The sequence below is a fragment of the Dasypus novemcinctus genome, chromosome 14 (assembly GCF_030445035.2).
Source record: "Dasypus novemcinctus isolate mDasNov1 chromosome 14, mDasNov1.1.hap2, whole genome shotgun sequence".
NCBI lineage: Eukaryota > Metazoa > Chordata > Mammalia > Cingulata > Dasypodidae > Dasypus > Dasypus novemcinctus.
The window spans coordinates 74593206-74615502 of NC_080686.1; the positions used below are offsets into that span (position 1 = coordinate 74593206).

At 37.9% G+C, this 22297-nt stretch overlaps 1 pseudogene; it reads right to left on the minus strand.

The window, feature by feature from the left end:
* Nucleotides 1-940: 940 nt before the first annotated feature.
* Nucleotides 941-9885, minus strand: LOC101429022 (gem-associated protein 5 pseudogene; annotated as a pseudogene).
* Nucleotides 9886-22297: the final 12412 nt, after the last annotated feature.

A 22297-nucleotide genomic window follows, 5' to 3' on the forward strand; every position in this document is an offset into this window, starting at 1 on the left:
TGCCCTTTCTGTCTTACATAGTCCTTTCCTCTACTTACATTTCATCTGACTAAAGCCTATTCATTTTTTTTAGTGAGATAAGTAAGAACAAGGATTTATAAAATAATATTTTGGGTTCTATTACACTAAAGCTGAAGTCTTTATGTATATATGGAGTCATAAATACAAAATTAAGAATGTGTATTTTTCTTCTGATAAGTCAATTTCTTCCTGAGCTATTTGATCATCAGCAATCATTTCTTACAAAACTGAAGGGAAAAGACATGTCTGAGTTAGTTATTTATTCCTCTAAAGCTTTAGTAAGTTATTTGTCCAAATAAGCAATTACATAAAATAAAACAAAACAAAATTAAACAGTGTATTTTCAACCTAAAATTCCAAGAGAAGGTAAAGTTAACATGATGCATAAGACATATTTCACATTCAAACTTCAATCTTTGAAAGAGTGGAGGGAGAGAGCCTGGCTTAACTAAGATAATTTTTAAAAATCTTCACTAATCCCCATAAATAAAAAGGCCTCTAACAAGAATGACATGTATATGAACAGATGAAGTTTTTACAAAAGTAGCTTGTGTTTGAGAACATAACACTTTGGGTGATTAAAAAAATGTTTCTCCTCTTTGGGTGAAACCTTCATGAAGCTTTAAAGATGACTGAAAATCACTCCACAGGGGTTTTCTGAGTAACTACTGCCAGCTTTTCATTATCTGTCCTCCAATAGGAAACAATAATTAAGTCTATAGGGCCTAACTCTTTAGTCAAAGTCAAATTCCACTGTGTCTAAGGGTAGAGTTGATTTCAAACTTGAACTTCATTTATGTTCTTTTGGATCACTGCAAAAGGATCTTGGATCAGAGTGAATGTCTGATGGGGTATAACTGCAGAGACGAAAGTTGTTCAATGTTTTGAATTTGGCAGTTGCTGAAAGATTCTTGAAAGTTCACATGGAGACAGATTGGTAGTGTCTTTTGTAAACTTTAGTGCTATTCTATTTCTGAAGGATCTCTTAGACCTGTTCCCACATTTCCTGGGTCACACTTCCAGGACACTGGGAACTGATGTGAAGCAGGATGAGGCAGCACTCTAGCACATCTAGGAAGGGCCAGGTCTTAATACTCTCAGTAAACTTAGCCATTGCTCATTTGCCTAAGAATTTTTGTCAACTCAGGCAGAGAAACTGATTCTTTTTGTTCTTTTTCACATTGGCTCTGAGGACTAGAGAGGGGCTTTTCTGCTTTTTGCTCAGATTCATTCATGTAAATTCATTCACTGTGGATTTACAGAGTTGACTTTTCTGGTGCTTCCAGATCATTTCTTCCAAGGTGTCCTGGACTTCTGCAATTGTTCTCTGTGAGTGCTGGAGATTGGCATGCCTTTCTGAAAAGGGCTCGTTACAAGCATTCAGCATTCATTCACTTTCTTTCATGAGTCTCAAGTCTGCAATCCAACTTAGCTCTGGCTGAGAAGAAGCTTCAGGGCAGATGTTTCAGGGCTGGCATCATCCAAATGCTAACTTCCCTCAACAGAGATCTTCCTTCTATGACCAACCCTTACCCAACACTGGATTCAGGCCCTAGAAAGTTACCACCAGAATTCATACAGATGTCCATAAATAAAAGGGCCTCAAACTTCTGAGAACTGATGTGCCAGAGGACTGATGGTCATCCAGTTTGCTCTTAATTGGCCACAGCCCACAGAAAGAAAGTTTGAGTAGACTTCCTGTATGATGGTGAAGTTGCCAGCATTGTAGCTCCAGACTACAGATCAAAGCAGTGCTTCACTCCAACATCCCAGATAGCCACCAGTTGCCTAAGCACCACCAGTGTCAAGTCATGGCAGATGTGAAGTAGGGGCTGTTTGGAGGGAACGTTATTTGTAGCAGAAGGGTACTTAATGCTTTTTAGCGTCTGAAATGCTGCCTGAAACTGCAGTGGAGTATCAAGGCTAAAGACACTCATGCACACTGCAGTCATCCTCTCCACAAAGGGCCCTTTTGTGCCTGTGGTTCAAGCATGGTAAGAAGAGGAGCTTCTACACTCTGAAAGCTGCCTTTCCTTCAGATGCTTGGAGAGTAGCACAAGAAGGCAAAACTCCAGTCTCTGAATCTTTAGACTTTCCTTGAGCTTCAGAGCTCCTTGGTTCCCACCCAGTTCCTGTACAAAAGCAGCTCTTCTGTATACCTGAGAACTAGGGAACCACACGACTCCTCCTCTCCTACAATGGCAGTCAACTTAGCAGCCATTCGACATGATACTGAATCCCCGTTTTTGGTCAAAATGTAGGCTGCATCAGAAGTGGAAGTGGCTGCTAAATAAAATTTGCCTGCCACAGCATAATGGCCATCTTTTTCTAGGCTGGTTCCCCACCTGAGGTAAACGCCCTTTAGAATTGGGTCAGGTGGGCACAGCCCAGCCTTGGCAACTGCAACAGCTTCCCTGTAGAAAGTGTTTGACTTGGGCAGCTCACAGCTTCATATACTTTGTGGATGGAAAGCAGGTGAGAGGCAGCCTTGACATACTGGTCTTTGTTTCATTAATTTATTGAGGTATATCACTCATACATAAACATACATAAACAATAAGTGTTTAGTAACAGTTGTTAACTTATAAAACAAACATATAACATCATACAGTACTCTCATAACTCACTCTACCACCAATAACTTGCATTGTTGTTAAACCTTTTTAACTAATGATTAAAGTGCATTGTAAAATATTACTACTAACCAAAGTATTTTTCATCCAAACCACCCTATTATTATTTTTATATCATTTATTTATGAACATACATAAACCATTAAGTGCATAGTAAAAGTTGTGAACTTACAAAGCAAACATGCATAACATCATACAGGGGTCCCATACATCAACCCTCCATCAACACCTTGCATTGTCATGAGACATTTGTTACAAATTATGAGAATATTGTCAAAATCTTACTACTAATTATAGTCCTTATCTTACATTTGATGTGTTTTTCCCCCAACACACCCTATTATTAATTTTTACATATATGTTTTATGACAGAAGATGTAAACTTATAAAACAATCATGTGTATTTGCAGATTTCCCAAGTAACACCCCTCCACCAACACACCACACTGTGGTGGAACATTTATTACAGATAAGATAATATCATCTGACTGTTACCATGTCATAGAGTACATTTGACTCATTTTTCAAACAGTCCCATTATCAACCCTGGACATATGTGGCATAGATGCATGAATATTATATTATTACTGCTAACCACAGTCCACAGTTCACTCCCGTTGTATTTTTCCCATGCTTCTCCACATTCCCAACACCATGCAATAGTGATGTACATTTGCTCTAGCTCACAAAGGACACTCTTGCATCTGTACCATCAACACAATTCTCATCCATTTCTTGGTTTACTGTGCTATTCAATTCCTAGATTATTCTCTAACATTCTGTCAATTGACATTTACATATTAAGACTACCATATTCAGCCACATTCCCTTTTATAAAATAGCTGTTAATCACTATTTGTTTCCATCCACTCTATACACTTCCACACTTTTACATAAATCTAATTAAAAATTCTACATCCATTAAACATGAGTAGTCCAGCTCAGTCCTCCTATTTCCTTTAAGAACCCAACACTTACCACCAGGTCTTGAAGATATTTTCCTCCAGTTTCTTCCAGAAGTATTATGGTTCTTGCTTTTATTTTTAGGTTTTTTATTCATTTTGAGTTAATTTTTTGATAAGATGTGAGATAGGGGTCTTCTTTCCTTCCTTTGGCTATGCATATCCAGTTCTTTCAGCGCCATTTGTTGAATGGACTGTTCTGCCTGAACCATGTGGGTTTGACAGGCTAGTCAAAAATCATTTGTCCATATATGTGAGGCTCTGTTTCTGAACTATCAATTTGGTTCCATTAGTCTATGTGCCTGTCTTTATGTCAGTACCACTGTGTTTTTATCACAAACCTAGATATGATTTAAAGTCTGGAGATGAAGGTTCTCTTTTCCTTTTTATGATGTTTCTGGCTATTCAGGACCCCTTAACCTTACAAATAAATTTGATAATCGTGTTTTTAAAAATTTTGTTTTTTTAATGATGGTGGAATTTTTATCCAGATTTTAATAAATTTGTATATCAATTTGAGTAGAATTGACATCTTACTGATATTTATTCTTCGAATCTGTGAGCATGCAATGTCTTTCCAGTTATTTAGGCCTTTATAAATTTCTTTTAACATCTAGTTGCAGTTTTCTAAACACACAGGCTATACATCATTGGTTAAGTTTAGTCCTATTTGAGTTTTATCTGTCATATTTTATTTTCACCACTCTTTTGACACTTTTAGTCACTTTTATTGATATTATCTTCATTTCTAGACTCTCTTACAAGCCTCTCTCTCCAATCTTTTCTTTTCGGGCTCTAGCACACCCTTTAGTATTTCCTGATGATCTGGTCTCTTGCTTAGAAATTCTCTCAGTTTCTGTTTATCTGTGAATATTCTAATCTTGCCCACATTTTTGAAAGACAGTCTTTCTGGATATAAGATTCTTGGCTGGAATATTTTCTCTGGTAGTATCTTAAATATATCATACCACTGTCTTCTTGCCTCCATGGTTTCTGGTGAGAACTCAGCACTTAATCTCATTGGGTATCCCTTATATGCCATATGTTACTTTTCTCTTGATATTCTCAGAATTCTCTTTGTCTTTGGCATTTGATATTCTGATTAGTATATGCCTTGGAAATGGGTGAGATAATTTTGGATGGTAATATATTGGGCTTCTTGGACATGGATAACTATGTCCTTCGATATGTTTGGAAAACTTTCCACCATTATTTCTTCAAATATTCCTTCCTCTCCTTTTCCCTCCTCTTCTCCTTCTGGGACACCCATAGCACATATGTGTACACGTTTTTTGATGTCTTTTAGTTCCCTGAGACCTGTTCAAATTTTTCTATTCTTTTTTTCATCTCTTCTTTTGTAAGTTCACTTTTGGAGGCGATTTTTTCAAGCTCACACATCCTTTCTTCTGCCTCCTCAAATCTGATATTATATGATTCCAATGTTTTTTAAATTTCATTTATTCCACCTTTCATTCCCATAAGCACTCCTCTTTTTTATGTATGCTTTCAAATTTTTCCTTGTGCTCATCCAGTGTCTTCTTAATATCCTTAATATATTAGCCATCTCAATTTATTAAGGAATTTGTTTGAACATCTATAATTAGTTGTCTCAATTCCTTTATGTCATCTGGAGGCTTATCTTATTCCTTTAATTGGGCCATATCTTCCTGTTTCTTGGATCAGTGTATGATATTTGTTGGTATCTTGGTATCTGGCTTACTAGAGAATTTATTCTGGGTGCAGTTTTTCTGTTTAGTCTAGGACTTCCTGCATTTTCTCCCTTGCTGGTTGTGTAGTAGGAGTCAAAGATGCAGTTGGTGCTATAAGCTGTGGAGGCTCAAGCTGCCTTCATTGCCCCAGGGACCAATGAAGTTTCTCCTAACTTTCTCCTTTCTCCCACTGCCTGGGGCGGTGATAGAGCTGCAGGTGTGGGTGGCAATCTATGCATTGTGGGTCCAAGATGACCATAGTTGCCCCATTAGTCTTCCAAGTAGTCAATCTGTGCCAGTTATAAGGTACCTGCAGTTACCTGGATAGGCTGGTGCAGGGCACACCAGCCTCCTCCCTGCCAGAGGTGGGGTGAAGACTAGGCTAGGGCTGCAGGCCAGTCTGGGTGAAAGAAACTAGTTCCTACTGTCACTGTGATTTTCAGTCAGCTGGTCTTCCCCTCATGCTGGGGGCAGAGTCAAAACGGTGGCTACCAGCCTCTTTCTGACTTGGACAGATTCACAACCCAGCTATTCCTAGGGTTATACCTAAGCCAGCCAAGTCTACTAATCACTATAAAATGGATGTCCAGCTGTCTCCTCCTCCCCTGTTTTGGGGAAATGGAGCTTCCATTTCCAGCCACAAAACAGCTCCTGGGGTGGCTGTGCTGCCAGAGTAGGATAATCACTGGCCTCCATGACTTGGCTGGTAATTTTCTGGAGAGGCTGGTGCAGGTCACCCCAATTTCCTCCCTGCTGGAGATGGGGCTAGGGTCTAGGCTAGAGCTGCATTCTGATCTGGATGGAAAGAAGTCTTTCCCTACCAGCATAGATTTTCAGTCCAGTCTGCTTCCCCTCATGCCAGATGCAGAATTACAATGGCAGTTGTTGGCCTCTTTCTGACTTGGACAGGCTCAAACTGTAGTTATTCTTAGGATTATACTTTAGCCTGCCAAATTTACTCATCAGTAGCTGAAGTTGGTGCCCAACCATCTATTTTTAGGAAGTGGAACTTTCAATTCCAGCCTCGGAGCAGTTCCCAAGGCAGCTTGTGCCTCCAGTGGAGGATGGGCATTGGCCTCCATGGCATTGGGTGCTCTACTTACGAATCTTCTCTGCAGATGGGCAGTCTCCTCCTTCCATTCCTTCAAGTATGTTGCAATATGGTCTATTGGCCTCCTGAAGCCCCCAAATAAGTGCTTCAGATAGCTCCAGATAGCTCTGGGTGTTTACTAACTGCCCTGTAGCAGAAGCTGACTCTGGGAGCTCCTTACTCTGCTGCCATCTTGCTGGTTTTCCAACATACTGATCCTTAAACACAACTATTTGGCAAAAGCTTCCATGGTCCACAGCCATACGTGGTAGCCAGGCATTGGTGCCATAGCCACGAAGTTGTCTGTCAGCTACCTTTTCTGCTGCAGTCTCAAGAACACCTTTTAAATCTCCTTTCCAATGCATGAGTTGGTGAAATAACGTAGGCTGGCCATTTTCCAAGTGACCTTTTTCTGCATCTTCAATCATTCTGTACAGGGTAACCTAACCCTGTCTGTGAAGAGCCTCTGGTGAAATCTTTCCTCTAGCCAAATCATCTTTTAATTCTTTGGAATGTTTTGCAGTTGCTAGTACCAAAGAGCCCTGATGAAGTTCCTCTTTGGTCCAGATTTCTGTTCAGTGCCAGCATGGATCAAAGCTTTTCTCTTCTTGAGTAAAGCTTCTGGATTCTTTTTAGGAGACTCCTTTTTTAGTAAAGTGATTTTGTTATAAACAATGACTTTTGACTTTTCAAGTCCTAAGGAAACTGGAGGGCAGATAGCTGGTTATTTATTAGTAGAACCCACTGCAGTGATATTGCTGAGCAACTCTGGCCACTGTGCATCCTCTTCACTCTCCTGGCCTGAAACACCAATTTCAACTGATTCTGAGTTCTCCTTTATGCTCTCATCTTCCTTCTCATCAAAGTATTCATGCTTTTTAGGCTGTCTTGAGGTGGGCGTTTTCTTGTTTGTGAGTTTTGGCTTAGGTTGAGAGAGACTTTTTTACTCTAATTCAATACTTTCATTTCCTTGAGGGGACTGGGAATGATTTTGCATAGAACAGAGCCTTTTGTACACACAGGAGTCATTTGCACCTGAGTAGATGCAGTCTGCATCCAATGGGGACCACATCAAACAAGGAAGTTGACCTCGATGTCCTCAGAAACTGTACAGTGGTTTTTTCTGGAGAGTATTTTATATCTGGACTATACCCCATGGGAAGCAGATACCAGCCTTCTATCATGATTTGGGCTCCAAGCCAGACTAGCAATCTTTACTGTGTGTCCTGAGAGGATTTGGTAAGTCTCTGTAATGGTCACTGGAGATTCAGGATTGCTTTCTATGACAGTCTTCAGATTGTACACATAAATGACAGAATTGGTGAACCCAAAGGCCATTAGATAGCTCAGCTCTGGAATGTTGACATACTCATGATGCCAGATAATGGTATTCACAAGCTTGTGATGCTGTTGGATGGGGTAGGTCAGTTTCAAGTTGGGAACCTGAAATATTTCTATTGATTCCTCTTCATTGCCAAGAGCCATGATTTTGCCCGGTTAACTCTGCATGTATTATCAATTTGTATTTGATTGATTTGGTGTCCCTGATGAGCTTGTTGATGTCAAAGGTTTCTCTACTAAGATACTAGGAGTTATGCTGTAAGACAATCCCTTCTCCTTCACAGCTGAATAAAATATCCTCCCAGTGATATGGGGGTCTGGGGGTCCCCAGGATAAAGTGTATGCAGTTTTCTTATATGTGCTAGAAATCTGTGTATATTTTTTTGTAATAGACAGCACACAATCCCACTTTTCCATCATCATTTCTAAAGTCTAAGCAAACTTCCTTGGTTGGGTGCCAGCACAGCACTATAACTTTGGACTTGATACCTTTGTATTAGTCAGCCAAAGGGGTACTGATGCAAAATACCAGAAATTAGTTGGTTTTTATAAAGGGTATTTATTTGGGGGTAGGAGCTTACAGACCAGGCCATAAGCATAAGTTACTTCCCTCACCAAAGTCTATTTTCACGTGTTGGAGCAATATGGCTGCCGACGTCTGTGAGGGTTCAGGCTTCCTGGGTTTTTCTGGGCTCAGCTCCTCTGTTTTCTCCACAAGGTCAGCTGTAGACTATGAGGCTTTCTAGACTTTGCCTCTTTCCACAGTGTCAGCTGTAGACTATCAGGTGAACAGCTCTGTTTCTCTCCCAGGGGTTTCTGCTGTATCTAAGGAGCCATCTCTGTTCCTCTGTGTTCTTCTCCTGGCTTAGTTCTTCTATTCCCAGGGCTTATTTCTCTTTCCTCTGTGTGCTTATTTCTCTGCGCTCCAGTTTAAAGCTTCAGCATCAAACTCCAACATCAAAACTCCAACATTAAGAACCCTCAACTCTGTCCTTTGCCATGCCTTTTATCTGTGAGTCCCCATCCCCTCCTCAAAGGGTGATGACTCAATGCCCTAATGATGTGGCCCAATCACAATCAAAGCCCCAATCATATCGCAATCATGCCCAGGTACAGGCTAATTACAAACATACTCTATAATCTATTTTTGGCATTCATAACCATATCAAACTGCTACACCTTTCCAAATATTTTTCACATTATAGGTTTTCTTTATGGAAAGTATATTCCACACATGAATCATGCAATCACTGATACCTATGGCCAAACAGCCTATATCCACAGGAATGAAAGCCAGACTATACACAAACATACCAAGGGAGGAGAGTGTCTAGTAGTACTCCAGGAGTGGCCCTGTCACAAAATATTTTACATATCTACCCATTGATATAGTAAGCAGTAGCTGTTTGTCTTCCTCAGTTTGTAAAGGACATAAAGTTCTAAAGAGGGTATATGTCCATTTCCAAGACTGGGTGAGATCTCATAGTAGCAGTTCTCATCAAAACATCTGAATACCAACTGTGTTGGCTGATCCCTAGGCCCATGGAGCATCAACCAAAAACTCTCTTAGCTGTTTGGTCCACACTCCCTCCTCTTCAAAAAATGGCAATTTCATAATCATCACCCCTTGGCCTCTAGAGCAGCTCCAGATTCAAATGGTCTGATCTTTGCTTCCAGTGGCTAAATGGCAGGCTTTTGTTATTGGAGTTTGAATTATAATTTTCCTTGAATTATAATTTTCCTATTGAGAATTTCAGGTTCTTCTGAATTTTCCTCTTGATTTATGGATCAACAGTCTTTATATCACAGGGGGCACCATCATGTGGCCTCAAAGTGTGTGAATCACTTCAACTTTCTTACTGATACCAATTAGAACCACTATGACATCCTTGTAGCCAATTTTCTACTAAATCTTCATCATGAAGTGAACAAGTAAGGCAGAAAATTGTCCTGGGTTCTATACAGAGGGGCTGTCTGTCATTTCTGTTAAGCCAGTAACAGAAAACTACTTTTTCATCCTCAGATACTATAAAACCCTTTACTGGAGGAGACCAATGTCCTTCTGATATCGCATGCTGATGGAGTGCAGGTTCTGTCACCAACTCCCCTATTACTTGAAAAGAGGGCATCCCAGGGCTGGTGCTTGAGCCCATACATATCAGGAAGACTGGGGTACACACAGGGAAGCCAAAAAGTTTCCCGGGCACAGCAACCCTGCATTGCGGGGCAGTGCCAATTGGAGAACCACAGCAGAGTCCGAAGCAACTGCCTCGTGATTCCGGAAAGCCGGGGCTGAGGGAGCAGCCGCCACAAAAGTCAGTCCTCAGACTCACTCCCTCACCCCACCCCCACCTAATCTTTTTTAATGCTTAGTTCAGGTATTGCCTTCTCTAGGAAAACTTTTCTTACACCCATAGCCATAACCACCATCACCAACTCGAGTATTTATCACTATAAATGTAAATTTATAATAGTTCAGTTATATCTATTCATTTTGTTTGAGAACAGGAACTATATTTTATTTCTAGAAATAACAGGTTGCTAAATGAACAATGGATAAATTAATAAACAAATGTTGAATTACAATGTTACAGAAGCTAAGAGAAAAGATTAAAAAAGGAAGGTGTTTCAGTAAAGAATAGCATTAAATGCTAAGGAATTTGTGCAGTTGATATATTAGCTGTCCTTTGGAATTGAGGAGATCAATGACATTTCAGAGTATCACTGATTGCCTTGCAGGAAGAATAAATGCAAAGTAAATAATGGAGGGATGCCCAGATAGGCTACTTTTTTGATAAAACGGATTGAGAACCTAAGTCAGTATTTATGTTCTTTCTTCTCTGCCATGAAGGAGGCACAAAGTTCATCAACATTCAAGATTCTTGATCAAGGGAGAAGAGGAAAAATGGAAAGAAGAGGACATTGAAGTAAAGTGTTGTTGACTTTACTGTCATGTCTAGACATGATACAACTTAAAAATGTATATATAATTAATTTTGACAACTGCCTTCATTAATTACAATTATGATTATGATTATTTAGGTCTACTCTGTAGAGGAAACAATGTCTATGAAGAGGAATTAAGGGGAAAAAGAGGAGCAAGAAAAAACAGGTCAATGAACAGAATTCAATGACTAGAAGAAGGGATGATATCAGAAAACAAAACACTCTCAAGCACCTATGAGTTCATTATTTTATATAAGGGTGGCTGTAGATTAATTTGAAAAAAATATATTTTTGTTTATTTCTATAGACAGTTAAAATTTGATATTGAAAAATTCAGTTGAAAAAATAATAGAAAATAATTGTTTTGTACAGATATATTCAGTTCACTTTTGGAATTTTTCTTCTTCCACATGGCTTGATTTTCATTTTATATTACTTTACTACTGCATCTTAGAACTACATACTTTGGGGCCAAATATAACATATTGCTATCTTTCCAGAATTTCCTACAAAATAGTAAAGGATAGTAACAAGAATTTGTGCTCACAAAGCACTAGAAAAGATAAAAAAGAATGTTCATTCGGTTTATTTTATTTTAAATGTATTGTAAGCAAAATTTGTTCGGCATTATATAGACAGTGAATATGGTAATTTGATTAAAGTGTGTATTTTTCTAGTGGCTGTACTTTTGTTTAGAATGTGAATAGCTCTTTTGGTTACTTTGGCTGTATTTGTATAAGAAGGACACATTTGTTTCTTTTGTACAGGAGCACATCTGTCTCTTACTAAGTAAAAAATTTCAATCCTGTGTGCATAATATCAGTTGCTTAAATATCTTATTCACCTTTGTGAGCCCTTCACTAACTAGCAGAGTCTTGCACATATTTGGAAATATAAAAATGTTTATTTAAATAAAACAAAAATCCAAAGGAGAGTGAACACCCTTTTAATTATAGTCATTGTCTATACAATTCAGAATAATTATTTATTTAAAAATTTTCTTCATAGAAAATTGACATTTTAGTATTTGTTTTTAAATGCATTTAAATAGTTTCTCCAGAAAATCCTTTACATTTCTGCACTAAACTTGTAAATTGACTCTTAGTATGTTTCGTTTCCATCTGATTCTCCAAGAAAAAGTCAACAAAAGGCAATTATTAAGTTCCCACACCATCACAAGCACACACATTTTTTTTCCAAATGTAGCCATTTGCAGTCAAGAGAATGGCCTATTTCTGCATTAGAATTTCACACATAACTGCTTTTCTTAGTGAATTGTTGATCTAGTTGGTTTAAATTATCCACTTGAAACACATTATTCTTGCATTCATTTAGCTGTTAACTGTAATTAGTGTTTGTATGAAGAATACACTGTTAAAACGTGTATGTGGTGTATATTTATGGTCAAATGCATATGTAATCAGAAATATATTTTCACCTACCTTTTCTAATTACAAGTATTGTGCTTGGTGCTATTTAGGTGACAAGTTAAACTTGTCAATTAAAAAATTATTTGTAATTAGATTTAATAATCAAACACATATGTATATTTAGTGCAGCAATTTTCAAGGAAATGAAAAATATTAACAAGAGAAGAGTTTATCCTAAAATAGCTCAAATATAGGGAAATAAATTACAAACTCATATTCAATTTCACCTTGATGTGGGCTATGGGTAGAAGGCTCTTTGTCTCTTCAGAGATAACCTAAGCTGTTTGACTTGTGGGTGTGGAACCGTAAGAGGCTGCAGTCCTGCCCTTAGGGACAATGGCAACAGCTCCAGTCCCAGGAAACAATTTAACAATGCAAGGGCTATAAACTTTAAGTATTTAGGGGAAATGCAAAAACCAAATATGCTAAAAGCTTATCTAGAATATCTGGAGTCCATGCTAAAAGCTTACCTAAGATGTGGAAGATATATATGCTAATTGAAGTCTATTGAGAACTGAAACAAAGGGACCATTTGGCCTTTCCTCTCTGTATAAAAGACATTTGAAAATCTTGTTCAGGGCTCGGGATTCAAACAGAAAGCTCCCAAGTCCAGCCGGCCATCAAATAAACCATTTTTCCTTCTCAAAATCATTCCTGAGTCCTGGCCTCTCTATACTCAAATAATTGAACTTCTCTCAAATTCTACAACAACCTGACTCCAATATCTACCTTCTTTTATTTTGAATTCAACTGCATTTTGTAATATTAGTTGAATCCTTTATGTTCAATATACAGCTAATACTACATCAACTATTTATAGAGAGAGTGAACTTTGATTAGTAAAAATTTAAAATCAGAACAATCAATACAAATATTAATATAAACTACCAAACTATTAACAAATTAATATATAATCTACTCTACATTCTGAGATATAAGGTGATTTCAAGACTTCAGTATATTTCTGGTATATGATTAATGCCAAACAAAAACTATTAGTTCAGATTTTTGAATTATAATGGAGTTTTAAGTGCTATGTAACAACCACTAAAGTGAACAAACCATGCTCTAGAATCTATTTTCCCAATGAAGGTTATATACTGATTTGAGAACTTTTGATTCTATTAAAAATAATACTGCTTATATGATTTTGAAAACATGACATATTGTATACAGTTTAAAATATGTAAATCATGAAATATTTTGTTAACTAATTCCAACTGTAGGCTTTTCTAATGTACTGCCTACTCCTGTATGCTTTAATTTATTTAATATAATTTATTCCCATCATCTTCCTATCTAATCCTGTTAAACAACTTTATTTAGTAACCCTAAATCTTATATTGAAAGGAGAGCTAACCCAAGATGTGGGGAGGAAATTCTCAATGGATTACTTCTGTTCCTACATAACTTCAGCCTTCTGTTTTGAAGAGTAAAAATGCCTTGAAATTTAAAGATAGCAAATCTCTTCTGGAGAAATTCCAGAAATCTAAAGATAAATCTTTCTACTTCTCCTCTCAGACACCTCAGACACAATTGATGACATTCTAGGGTCTTTACCGTACAGAAGACTTCCACCACTACTCTGGAGATTATTTGGTTACAGCTCAGGGTAATGACTGATCTATTTCTGAAGGGCATGGTTAAGAAATGTTTCAGCAGCCCCATAACAACTCAGATTCTCCTGACTTGTGTTGCAACCCATTGTTCCTGCAGGTAAACATGTGGCCTTCTTCATGATGTCCCAGGCCATTGGAGTGTGGGAACCAATACAAGGTAAAGTAATCTGACTGGGTCTTCTACTCTCCCATTAGTATATGTATAGTAAACTGTGGAAGGCTTATCTGTTAGCTTTCAAGTAAGGTGGGCTGGCAGATACTTCACAGTTTCTGATAAAACATAGATTATAAAATTTTCCAAATATTAGAGATATATCATATCCTTTAAAAATGGAAATAATAACAAAAATGAAGGCTGAATGGAAAAACCATGCTTAAAGAATTCTATATACATAATCTGTAAAACATTCATTATAATTTCTTGGTTTGATTCCAAGGCTTCCATGAGTTGGCCTTAATTTTACATTTCTAGCCTTATTTTCTACTTTTGTTCAAAATAAACTGTAAATTATGGGCAGGATAAGCTACTCATTTTCACTTAAAGAGGCCATAAAAAGTTTATATTGCTTGGTCTTATATCAGTCTGTCTTCTTGGAATTCTAAACTCCCTTGCCCTCTCTTAATTTAAGTAACACCTATCTATAAATTCAGTTTAAGAATGGGCTAATCTGTCATGTACCATCCTGACAGAAATGTTTAAAGGTAAAGGCTGTCCGTGTGCCCTGGAAAGGAACCTAGCTTCAGAGGTAGAAGCACCAGGCTATCCTATCTTGCAGCCATTCCATATGCAGATTATTCACCTGCAGAGACCGCATCACTTGGTTATGGTACTGGATTTGATATTATGCAAGCAACTCCTGAGCTCAGACAGGAGGTTGTCAAGGCAGTTTAGTATAGATTCCCAGAACAGGCTCTAACCCTGCTTAAAAAAAAAAAAATTGAGTGTAGTCCCTTAAGTCAAAGCTGACTGTATCAGTCAGCAAAAGGATTGCTGATGCAAAATACCAGAAATTGGTTGGTTTTTATAAAGGGTATTTATTTGAGGAAGCTTAGTTACCAGGCCATAAAGAGTAAGTTACTTCTCTTACCAGTCTTTTTTTATTCTCTCTTTATTTTTTTTAATGTTACGTTAAAAAAATATAAGAGGTCCCCATATACCCCCACCCCCCTCACCCCTCTCCTCCCACATCAACAATCTATTTAATCATCATGGGACATTCAGTCTTTTGCCACATGTTGAAACAAGACTGCTGCTGATGTCTGCCAGGGTTCAGGCTTCCTGGGTTCCTCTCTTCCCAGGGCTTGTTTCTCTCTGGGTTCAGCTGCTCTGCTTTCTCCACAAGGCCAGCTGGACTATCATGCAATCAGCTTGCCTCACTCTCCACATCCTCAGCTAGGTCTAATCAAGCCTTCTTTCTGCTTCTCTGTGTTTACTTCCTGGGCTCCATCATTAAAACTCCAAATTCTGTTCTCTGCCATGTCTTCTCTCTACGAGTCCCTGCCCACCAAGCCGGTGGGGATGCAAAGTCCTACTGACATGGCCCAATTAAAGCCTTAATCATTACATAATCAAGTAAAAGTGAGCCTCTGAATCCAATATAATCCAATAAGCCTGGAGGGACAGACTAGTTTACAAACAAAATCCAATATCTATTACTGGAATTCATAAAAAATATCAAACTGCCACACCCACTGCTGTCAAGTTCTGCTTCAGTTACTTTTTAACTATATATGGCACAGATTATTCATCTCTGAAAATAATGATAAAAATGGACATTATCTCACAGATTCTTCCTAAGGAAGTGAAATGTGGCTAATCTATGCAAATTCCTTAGAATAGTCACTTGCTGACAATAATAACTATAGAGCTTACTCTCAAGGAGTGTTTGTGCCCTTGCACTATTCAAAACGCTTAACATGTATTAGTTCATTTAAATGGTAACTTCTGAAAAATCAAACAAATTAATATTTTTACAGCTGGATGTCATATTTCTTTCTGTACTTACACAGCATTCATTTTTTGAAATGCAGATGGATGCCTATATAGATGCATATGCTAAGGTTTCTGGTCTCTTTTATATCAATTACCTCACTAAAGATGCGCAAGGTAAGGGCTCTAAATGATCAATTTTATATTGCACCGAGCTTCTTACAGTTTGGTCCACATAGTGGAGCTAAATTCATATTAGGACAATTTCTATCTTAATTAATTGTTCTTAAGCAAAGCATAATGCATGGTGATCATGATCACATTAGTGACAGCCCTAGGCTAACAGTTTAATTAACCCATTAACAGTGGGGAAGTTTATTAATCTACAATGATTGCTCCATGGCTTAACATATTTCGTAATGTTTAACATATGAGTCACAACTCCTCATTGATACAGGTGTATTTTAGCACTGGACAGAAAAATCTTGGCGATTGTCCCACTTCCAGCCCCTACTGGAATCAACCCTGCCCTTTAGGGTGGATATCTAGGCTTCTTTTCCTTGTGATCTTTCAGTTCTTGGATCCCTTGATACATTAATAAACACTTATTCTATAATCTGGCAAGTGTGATTTGAGGTATATTGGCACAAAAATTAGTGTTAAGAGTCTTCCTCTTTTATTAGCCATTAGCCATATCTAACACAGTTTATCTTTTTTTTTTTAAGATTTATTTAAATATTTATTTCTCTCCTCTTCCCCCCCGCCCCCCCGCCTTGGTTGTCTGTTCTCTGTGTCTATTTGCTGTATCGTCTTCTTTGTCCACTTCTGTTGTTGTGAGTGACACGGGAATCTGTGTTTCTTTTTGCTGTGTCATCTTGTGTCAGCTCTCCGTGTGGGTGGCACCATTCTTAGGCAGGCTACACTTTCGTGCTGGGTGGCTCTCCTTACGGGGCGCACTTCTTGCGCGTGGGGCTCCCCTACGAGGGGACACCCCTGCTTGGCATGGCACTCCTTGCGTGCATCAGCACTGCGCATGGGCCAGCTCCACCCAGGTCAGGGAGGCCTGGGGTTTGAACTGCGGACCTCCCATGGGGTAGGCAGATGCCCTATCCATTGGGCCAAGTCCGCTTCTCTATTTTATCTTTTATATGTGTCTTGTATCCTGTGTCTTTTTCATCTCTGCTATAATTCAAATCTAAGTCACTTTTATATTACTTATTCAATTATTAAGCAATTATTTATTGAGTACCCATTATGTGCCAGATATTGTGAATAGGTCAAAGTCCCTGACTGTAAAGAGCACACATTCTAATAGGATAAAAATTATAATATACAAGTAAACAAATTATTTAAATCTGATGTCATATATTGTTCAAACTTCTTTATGAGAAATAAACAGAATGATATAATCAGACTAGATGTGGCAGAGAGCTACATATGCTCAGAAGAAGAAATAGAAGAGCTCAGAAAATTTGTTGCATGCAAAGGTAGAAACATGACTGCAGGGGTTGGGAACGGTTTGAAGAGGTCAAGGAACAGAAAGGACTCAAGAGTAGATGAATACAGGGGATTTCTATATATCCAATGCCCTCCCCCCTTTCCCTCTCCTCTATTAATAACATTTTACATATGGATGGTACATTTGTTACAATTGATGGACAAATATTGATTACTGACCATCGTCAATGGTTTACATTATGATTTACATTTTGGACTATACACTTTTATAAATTTTGACTAAACTTAAAATGGCCTGTATCCATTATTGTGAGATCATGCGGAACAATTTTAATGCCCTAAAAATGCCCTATGTTCCAGCTATTCTATTCTTCCCTCCCCCTCCCTTCAGGACCTATGGTAACCACTAAGTTTCACTTTTTGAAGAATAAGATTCATAGTTACTTGCAATAATACTAAAGGCTTAACATATTCATCTGTTTTCTTTTAATAGGCACTGCCTATGTTCTCAGGAGACTCTTGCCGCTTTATTTGAGAACAAAGCACTACTCCCCAGGAAGGTAACCTAAAACTCTTTGAAGATAAAATTAAAAAGAAAAAAAAGACACTGGGAGACTATATGGAAGAAAATCTTACTGTACATACAAAACAACAGATCTTACAGGTATGAAAGACATATTATCTAAAAAAGTTATTTTATTGTTTAAATTTTTTTTATTTTTAAAAAATCTTTGTATTTTATATGTTATTTTTAAAACAAGTATTATTTCATTTTCTTATTTTATTTGAATATTTTCTTGGCTTCATCTTTGGAGAGGTTTTGAATCACAGAAGGGTCACAGCTGTGTCAGGGGAGAAACATTGATGCGGGGTGGGTGATGGGGGATGCATGGGAGAGTTCACCTGGCATGGCTCTAAGGCATATAATGTCTTCAGGTTTTTATGGGGCATTGTCATGGTTGGTGGAGATGCAGATAATAACCTAAAAAATATTGAATTCCCATTCTGGGGAGTTCTGGTACATTCTGTAATGGAACAGCAATAATCCCCTGAGTACAGGGGTAGTGCCTATTGAAGGAGGATGGGCCATTGTTCTGGGCCCTTAACATTGATGATTGTATTTATGAGCCTTTTCTTTTGAAATTGAAACTTAGCCTATTATATGTTGCCTAAGAGTTACCTCTGAGGGCCTCTTTGTTGCTCAACATGGCCTCTCTCTAAGCCAAACTCAGAATATAAATGCACTACTTCTGATGTGGGCTATGGGTGGAAGGCTCTTTGTCTCTTCAGAGATAACTTAAGTTGTTTGACTTGTGGGTGTGAAATGGTAAGAGGCTGCAGTCCTGCTCTTAGGGACCAGCAGGCTCCAGTCCCAGGAAATGTTTAACAAAGCAAGGGCTATAAACTTTAAGTATTTAGGGGAAATGCAAAAACCAAGGCTTATCTAAAATGTCTGGAGTCCTTGCTAAAAGCTTACCTAAGATGTGGAAGAGATATATGCTAATTGAAGCCTATTGAGAACTGAAACAAAGGGACGATTTGGCCTTTCCTCTCTGTATAAAAGACGTTTGAAAATCTTGTTCCGGGCTCGGGATTCAAACTGAAAGCTCCCGAGTCCGGCCGGCCGTCAATAAACCATTTTTTTCCTTCTCAAAATCATTCCTGAGTCCTGGCCTCTCTATACTCAATTAATTGAACTTCTCTTAAATTCCACAACATTAATGGCGACCACGAAGGGACAATAAATGAAGGCCAGAGACGGTAGCATTTTGCTGCCCCTTCCAAATCCCCGAGGAAGCCGGGAGGACTCGGGTGAACCCCAAATCTGGGCGCCCCTGGATTAAATTTAATCCAGAAAAGATGTGGGCTCCACCAGAATCTTCCCGACAAAATCGAGGGGCAATGGAAGGTCTGAAGAGAAAGATTCTGGGAACGAAAAAGAGCTCCGAACAGGGAAGAAGGTAAGACTCCCCGGGTGAGCAGAGTCTGGAAGGCCCTAGCTTTAATTGCTAGGAAGGGGAGGCTGATCACCTCCCGAGAGAACCCTAGTAGCCCCAGAAGGCTGGGGGGAAGCCGTTCTCTCTAGGCTTGGGAAAAGGAGGAAAACCGGGGAAAAGCCCTGGTGTTTTGGGTTTGTCTAACTGCATGTTAGAATCTGGTACTGGTCTTATATCCACTAAAGGAGTGGAGTCTCGATTTTAATAGGAAGGGTATTTATAGGTTCGAGTCCTAATGTCCTGGAAATTGGTCTAGATTAAGGAAAACAAAACTTGGTTACAGGAAAATGGATCGGCTTTTCTGGTGGAGCTTGGTCTGGGTGTAAAGTTTAAACAGTGGAAAAGTCTAGCTGAAATCTTTTGTTATGGTGCTAATTTGTGAATGAATTTGCTTTATACCAAATGTTAAGTGTTCTGAGGTTTGTGATGGCTGTGGGGGCAGCCATGGTGAAAATAAATATATAAACTTGTGAGTCAGATTAGTGACCTTTGTGCTTCTGTCTGTGTCAGCTCAAGGCTAGTGTTGGAGTTGTGTCCTTATGTAGAGTGGAATTACAGCTGAGCTGGAGCCCTCCCTTGCCATTGGCAAGGGGGTGAAATGATTCTGGGGCAAAAGCTGAGGAGTCTGGATGTTTGCGGACTCTAGATGTTTGTGCATGCTCTGCTGTCTTGTCTCTGGTCTGGCCCTTTGCCGGGGCTTGGAGGCCATCTGTGTCCGCGCCACGCACCCAAGTTTGTTGGGGATGTCCCAGTCAGGGTGGCTGGGTCCCTGGGAGAGTTGCCAAATTTGAGTAGGTTCTGTCTGCCCATTTTGGCTGAAAGCTGGAAAGGGGGGAGCGGCTTGCCCCTTTCCAGTGAGTCCACCCTTCTATTCATAAGCCGCATTCCTGTTTGTTGTGCACCTGACTGCCTGGAAGGGGGGGGGAGTGAAGGAGGTGAAAAGCAGAATCAGAATAAATGCAGTAAAGTTCCCTCCTTAGGGTGTCAAAGCCAAAATACGTTTGCATTCTGCTCAGGTTCTTAGAAGGTATTGTAGTAACCTTAAGTAAGAGAATATTCTGTGAAGGTAAAATTTGTGTTAAGGGTATAAATATAAAAGTTTTACAAAGCATTGTTTAAGGTATTTAAGTGGCTAATTGCAGAAAGTCATTATTTAACAAAACTGAATTGATAATAATAATAATAAAAGGCAATTTTATAACAAACTTATTCGGCAGCCAATCTCCCCTGCCAACTTACTTCCAAAAAAACTGTTTCTGGTATTACATGCTACTAAGTATTTAAAGTGAAGAAAAGTTCATTATTTTAACAAACTTGTTTAGTATTAATGGCAATTATATGTTGTAAGAAGTTTGCCTGGTAACTCAGTATGTGGGATATATGGAATGTGTTTTTATTGTTAAGGAAACAGAAGATGATTTTGTCCTAAGATAAAATGATTGATTATTGGAAAGAGTAGAGTGTGGGACAGAACCTGAATGAATACTGAAAGTGTAGAAGGTTTGTGGAAGGGAAATTTTTATGATTAAATTGAGTAAGATCAATATATAAAGAAAATCATTTATCAATAGCTTCTTGTGCTTTAACCTCATCATATCCTCAATGTTTGAAGAAGAGTCTTACCTCTTTTAAAAGAACATTTTATGTTCTAGAAATCAAATCCTGAAAAGTAGCCTTTTATTTCAAACTAACTGCAAGAGATTTATTCTTTCACTTTAAAGGAAAAATTAAAGTAATGGTTAAGTTCATTTAATATGTTATAAGTTGAATGAAAGGTATTTAAAGGTGTTATAAAATTAATAGGTTTTAAAAAAATTAATAAAAACTGTAACTAAGAGTTAAAATCATTTATAAATACATTTATATTGTAAAACAGTGGAAAGACAATAACTGAGATTATAGCTGGGTGAATTTAGCCTGAAACTATTATTTAAGTGTAAATTCTACACTAACCTTTCCTTTGTTTATGGTTACTTCAAGCCTAACCTCACCCTTTGCCTTTGCCTATGGTTATTTCATAATTGAGAAGAGCTGGGACATCACTGTCTCCTCTTCTGGTATTAGTAACCCTTTCTCTCATGAATTCAAGTGTAAACTAAATAAATTGCTGCCTGATAGAATAAGGTTAAATGGCCACTGGAGTTTTATTATCTCCAAAATCAAAAAGGGGGGTGGAGGGGGAGAAGTCTCCTGCCTTGACGGTCAGTGTTCCTCAGAGTGGCAATTCATGAGAGAAAGCAGTCTGTCTCCCTGAGGCTTCAAATAGCCTCAGTAAATATATATAAAGTTAATCTTGTGGCTTATCCAAAATTCTGCTAATTTCAAAGTAAAATATAAAGTTCTAAAACAAAATGGTGCTAAGGCATTGAGAACATTTTGGTTATTACAATCCATTAAGTAAGAAAGAAAGTTCTTGTGGTAAACTGCATGGTCATAGTGCAAATTAAGAAGAGTTTCAAAAGTCTTTGAAAAGTTTAAAGTAACTAAAGTCATGTTGTTGTGTCAAACTATTCATGTCTGCCTATTTGCTCAAATTGTTGAGGTTAAATATGCAGTTATATAAGTAATATGTATTTCTGGACCCCTAATTAATTAAGTTAAACAGTATATAAAATAATGCAAATTACAAGTAATATCAATGAGTTGTGTTTGTGTCTAACTCTTTGTGTCTGCCCATTTTTAAAAAAAAAAGCTCAATGTATGTCTTCATACATCAGGATAATATCAAATTAACATTATGTACGAAATCTTTAGTGAGTGAAATTAGGCTGAAGGAAAAAGATTGTAGATATGCTCTCTTAAATAAAGAGTAAATTTCTTTCATTGGTAATTGTAATTTAGTAAGTTTATTTAAACATGAGGTGGCTAGTCAATGTGGTTATAGTCAATTATAAAGAGTTTGTAAAACATCTTCCAAACTGAAAATGTTTAAATAGTTCTAGTTGTAGAAGTTATTGTTAACTAAAGAAACTTAGATTGGTATTGGTAGCAGAAATAACTTCATAATAATAAACCTGTCTGAAGGCCACTGCAAAATACACATTTAAGTAAATGGTAATAAAAAGTTGTCTTGATTCTATTGGAAAAATTGTTTTCATTCTAACAATGAAAAATAATATTTTTCCTCTATTACTAAAGTAAAGCACCTACTGTTATCTTCA